We start from the raw sequence: 6,164 nt of genomic DNA, 5'->3' as shown, positions 1-6,164 counted from the left end.
TAGCATAATAAAATACACAATAATTTATATACTTTAATATATTGGTAATAGAAGAATGGAGTCATCAAACATAGCATATAACTGCTTTTAGTATCATAATTCTAAGTTCCAATTCAAATTTATTAAACCTTAAAATAAGACATACATCTCCATTTTAATTTTCTTTTTTATTTATTTAGTGCAAGATCTACAGGGTCTCACTATGCAGATCAGACTCGTACTGATTCTCAGGTTTTCAGCCTCCTAAGTGCTGGGATAACAGGTGAGACCCACACCCAGACTCAATTGCCATATTATTGTGCCCCAAGGGCAGGGCCTGCACAACAGGACGGGAATCAAACCTCCCATCCCTGAGTCTGCCTAAGCAGGTGCTTTAGTACTCTGAGCTATCTGGCCAGTCTCTCCATTTTCATTTTAATTTTTAAAGAGTTTTAATGAAATTTGATTCTGCATAATAAAATTGCAATAAATTTAAGAAAACATGATATTTCATGTTTTTGTTCATGTTAAATAAAAGTAAAAGCTGTATGTAATGATAAAATTAAAAGATTAAAAGAAAAAATGCTAGATAAATAACTAAAAGATAAAAACTATTAGATAAAAAACTAAAAATAAAACAATGAAATCTATCACAGAAAAGAAAGAAATGACAAGGTTGTTATGGTCATCTCTTATAAAACTGTTAGAATACAAACCTCCACATTTCAAAATATATCATAGTTGAATACAGTATTTTTGCAGAGACAATTTGGTTAAAATATAAATATTAGGGTAGATGTTGATCTAGTATTCTGGATTATTTTAAGGAAAGAAAAGTTAATTTAGACACAGGGTCAGAGGAAAGACAATGTAAATTGTGAAGAGCTATTTACAAATCAGTAAAAGAGGGGCCAGGAATGTAGTTCAGCAGCATAAGCACCTGCCTTGCAAGCATGAAGTCCTGAGTTCAATCCTAGAATCAATCAATCAATCAATCAATCAATCAATCAATTAGTAGGAGCATCCAGTAACCAATAATTTCCTCACAGGCTGCATTGGGAGCTAGTGTGACTTGATCTCAAAATTCTTGCCTCCAGAACTGTTAGGGACCATCTTTCCTTTGTGTAGTCCATCTATCCTGTAACATCCTGTCACTATAACCCTACCAAACTGTGTTGAGAAAATGATGAATTTTAGGTTCTAAAGCTTGCAGTTATGATTATGCAACAATTTGGGATTTGGAGATGACGAGAAAATAAGGATTATGGTAACAGCAAAACAGGGCCTTGATTATCAGTGTAAAAGAGAGCAGAACTGTCACAGCATTTTACAACAATTAAGTGAATTACTAACTTGACTTAAAATTGGCATGTTAATTGCTAGAAATAGTAAGTTAAAAACCAGATCCTTTCGAGACACCGTATTGCAAAACTACTATTATTTGTAGTATCACCATTCATAATATAAGCAACTAGGAAGTGGCCTCTATGTAACCTGGAGATGAGTAGATAAACATATTTATTTAGGTATAATAGAGTACTACTCTGCATTAGAGAAAAATAAACTTGAGTACTGTTTTGGAAATGAATGCACCTTGCAACCATAATGCTAAATGAAATAAATCAGAGAGGCTTAAATATTGTATGGTTTCTCTTGTGTGAGAAAATCAAGCATAATAAAGAGAAAACTAAAAGGTAGACAATAGGAAGTATGGAGATCACTCTTTTACAAATGAGAAGAGGACCAAGAGGTGGAGGAGGGGTGTAGAAAGGGACAAAGGATAAAAATAAGCATTGAGATCAGTTATGTGCATGTAGGTTTTACTTAAAGTAAAAAGAAAAGATGCATTAAATGTGAGATAACATAAATGTAAAGAAACCACCATTTTTATTTTATTTTTTTATTTTTTAAATTTAATTTAATTTTGAAGAGTGAAATAAGCAAAAACAAATAGAAAAAAATGACCGAAACAGGGTAACATTCAACAATACGTATGTTACAGATTTTCAAAACAGGAATAGCAAATTAACAATTGTTATATTATCTATTTTTAATGTCAAATCTGTTCCTCAGATTAACAGATATAGTCATGCAAGATTGGACAAACAATTGAATATTAACACTTGCTTGCAAGTAATCTGAAATTTTTTCCTTGTCTTTTTTAAAAAAATATTTTAAAGAGAGTATAATAATTGATAAGACATTAGAGGCAGTACACAGGTAGAGGCCAAGATGGGAGGTATCCAACCACGGTTTTTGTACTACATACACATTGCTGTCCTCGATGTAGCTGCTCACATCGCAGATATCAGCATACAGAGTTAGTCAAGGTGAAAAGTGTAAACATTGACTTCTATTTTCGAAAAGTGTAAACATTGACTTCTATTTCGAACTTTCTATTTAAGTTCTTGTCATTTTTGGATAGGCAAATAAATAAGTCTAATAGATCAATGTATTATTGAGAGGCTGAAGCAATGTTATATTGTGATCAACCTCCTCTTTAATAAACTTGAAAAAATTTTATTAGCCATGTACTGTTTCTTTCCATAATTTTATTGAGAAACAAATAGCAATGAGACAGTTTCAAATCAAATTGGTAGGACAGTTTCAATAATTAACACATTTCAAACATTCCTCCCAGTGGTGAATTGCTGTACAAGATGCAGACATGATATCCTATCTACAAACACCATTAGAACGAATCACTCTATTCATTAAGAGAATGGAACTATATATCTATCCTAACCACTTTGAATACACAGATACAAAATGAACCTTCATCAGTATAACCTTTTTTTGTTAAGTTCTGTTATCTGAATATTATAGGTGTGTTAACTCACCAAAATAATCTAAAAGAGTTCAGTAGTCCATAATAGTATTGGGTCTTCCACTTCACTGGCAATGTCAATTTAGAAAGAATTAGGGGATAAAAGGAGTAGAAAAGTGGACTTAGCTAAATAAGTGTACAAATTACATGGAATTTATAGAAGTTAGTAGAGTGCCTGACTGGAGAGTCCTGTGATCTCGTGAACCATATAAACATAAACTCAATGCACAAATAGATGAGTTGGGATTATGGAAAATGTGAAACTGTGATAAGCAATCATTTCATATTTCATGAATATATTATTTACACACACACACTTTGCATGGTATATTTACAGAATATCATGTTTGCCACTACTGTACTATGGGTAGTAAATTTCTAGTTAAATTGTTACTATTATTTTATAAGTGATTTTATGTCCATGTATGTTAAATTTTTATCAGTATATGATTCGTACAAGAAATTAGCCCAATACAATAGAGTAGCTATACAGCTTGCATAAAGACCTAAAACCTATTCCTCCCAAACTCTAACAAGGGCCTTTCTATCCTTTGTTCTATGAGACTGTTTTAAGACTCTACATATCAGTGAAATCCTGAGTCATTCATCTTTGTGGTTGACTTATTTCACTTAAAAAAAACACCATCTAGTCACATCTGTGACATTGAAAATGACAGAATCTCCTCCTTTTTAGGGATTAGTACAGTGTGTGTGTTTCCTTTTTCCACTAAACCATTATTGATAATTTTTGCAGCTTTCATATTTTGACTATTGTGAATTATGCCAAAGCACGGAAGATCATGTTTCTTCAAAATAACAGCTTTAGTTATATTAGATATACACCCAGAAGTAAGATTGATGAATCATATAGTTACTTCAGTTAGGAAAAACTACATATAGGACCTCTGTGTCTTCAAGATTTTGACCTAATTTCCCTTCCAGTAGATTTATTGTTTCTGTTTCAATATCTAAATCTTTGATCCATTTTGACTGTAGTTTAGTGCATGGTGACAAACATAGGTATAATTTTAGTTTTTGACATGTGGAAAAACAGTTTATCTAGCACCATTTCTTAAAGAGGCTATCTTTCTTCCAATAAAAATGTCTGGCCCCTTTGTCCATGATAATGTGTCTTTGTGTGTTTGTAGTTGTGTCTTCTATTCTATTCCATTGATCCTCTGGTCTGTCTTTATGCCAGTGCCATGTTGATTTTATCACAGTCATTTATTAGTATAATTTCAAGTCAGAGAATGTTAGGCCTTTGTTGCTCAGGACTGTTTTTGCAATTCTGGGTCTCTTCCAGTTCCAGATAAATTTTACAAATGTTTTCTCTAAACCTGTGAGGTATATTAATGGTGTTAGTTAATGGGTACTGCATTGAATATATATAACAATTTTTGATATATAGCTATTTTCACAAGGTTGGTTCTTCCTATCCATGAGGAAGGAATATCTATTTATTTTCTTGCATCTTTGCTGTTTTCTGAAATCCTCTTCAGTCTCTCTTTTGTAGAGTACTGTAATATTCACAGTACAGATCAGTTACTTTCTTTGTGAAATTAATTCCTAAGTATTTCTGTCTTTTTTTGATGCTATTGTGAAAGGGGTAGTTTGCCTAATTTCTGTCTGCGGGTGTCTGTTGTTCGTGTACAGAAGTGCTGTTGGGTTTTATTATAGACTTTGTATCATACTATGCTACCAAATTTGGTTATTAAATCTCCAAGTCTCTTGGTGAAGTTTTTTACCACCTTGCTTTAAGCACACTTTTCTCAGCCGTGTCCGATTCCAGCTCGCGAGTACAGCCCCTTGCTTCGCCGCTGCCAGTCCACGCTGCTACCAGCTTGCCATGGATGACAATATCGCCGCACTCCTTGTGGACAAAGGCTCCGGCATATGCAAGGCCGTCTACGCGGGAGATGATGCCCCCTGCGCCGTCTTCCCCTCCATCATGGGGTGCCCAAGGCACCAGGGCATCACGGTAGGCATGGGTCAGAAGGACTCCTACGTGGGAGATGAAGCCCAGAGCAAGAGAGGCATCCTGAACCTGAAGTACCCCATTGAGCAGGGCATCTTCACCAACTGGGATGCCATGCGGAAAATCTGGCTCCACACCTTCTACAATGAATTGTGTGTGGCTCGCAAGGAGCACCCCGTGCTGCTGACCAAGGCTCCCCTGAACCCCAAGGCTAACCTTGAGAAGTTGACCTAGATCGTGTTTGAGACCTTCAATACCCCAGCCATGTACGTGGCCAGCCAGGCTGTGCTGTCCCTGTACACCTCTGGCCGCTCCACTGGCATTGTTATGGACTCCGGTGACAGGGTCACCCACAGTGTGCATCTATGAGGGCTAAGCCCTCACCTACGCCATCCTGCATCTGGATCTGGCTGGCGAGACCTGACAGACTGCCTCATGAAGATCCTGACTGAGCGTGGCTACAGTTTCACCAACACAGCTGAGAGGGAAATCGTGCGCAACATCAAGGAAAAGCTGTGTTATATTGCCCTGGACTTCAAGCAGGAAACGTCCACCACTGCATTCTCCTCCCTGGAGAAAGCTACGAGCTGCCCTACAGCCGGTGATCACCGCTGGCAACGAGCGGTTGGGCTGCCCAGAGGCTCTCTCCAGCCTTCCTTCCTGGGCATGGAGTCCTGTGGCAACCATGAAATTATCTTCCATTCCATCATGAAGTGTGACGTGGACCTTGACAAGGTACCACCATGTACCCAGGCATCGCCGACAGGATGCAGTAGGAGATCACAGCCCTGGCCCCAGCACGAAGAAGACCAAGATCACTGCTCCCCCTGAGTGCAAGTACTCGTGTGGATCTGCAGCTCCACCTGGCCTCGCTCTCCACCTTCTAGCAGATGTGGATTAGTAAGCAGGAGTAAGACAATCGGCCCCTCCATTGTGCACCGCAAGCATTTCTAGGCTGATTGTTACTTCGCTACCTTTCACCCTTTCTTGACAAAAAACTAACTTCCTGCAGAAAAAGAGATGAAATTGACATGGCTTTATTTATTTTTTTCTTTTTTGTTTTGGTGCTTTTGACTCAAGATTTAAAAACTGGAATGGTGAAGGTGGCAGTAGTAGGTTGGAATGAGCATCCCCAAAGTTCTACAATGTGGCTGAGGACTTTGATTGTACATCGGATTTTTTTTAAAAATCATTCCAAATACCATGAGATGCATTGTTACAAGAAGTCCCTCACCTTCTCAAAAGCCGCCTCACTCCTCTGCACAGAGGAGGGCCCAGGCCACCCAGAGTCTATGCTGGGGAGGTGACAGCATTGCTTTTGTGTAAATTATGCAATGCAATTTTTTTAATCTTCGCCTTAATACTTTTTATTTTTTTTTTATT

The 6,164-nt window shown here is 37.3% G+C and overlaps 1 pseudogene; it reads left to right on the top strand.

The window, feature by feature from the left end:
* The first annotated feature begins 4,652 nt into the window (after positions 1-4,652).
* On the top strand, positions 4,653-5,735 carry LOC101568752 (annotated as a pseudogene).
* The last annotated feature ends 429 nt before the right edge of the window (positions 5,736-6,164 follow it).

This window comes from Octodon degus, unplaced genomic scaffold, assembly GCF_000260255.1.
Source record: "Octodon degus isolate 3935 unplaced genomic scaffold, OctDeg1.0 scaffold00013, whole genome shotgun sequence".
Classification (NCBI taxonomy): domain Eukaryota; kingdom Metazoa; phylum Chordata; class Mammalia; order Rodentia; family Octodontidae; genus Octodon; species Octodon degus.
Note: the sequence above shows the minus strand (reverse complement) of the source record. Positions and strands in the feature narration are given on the sequence as shown.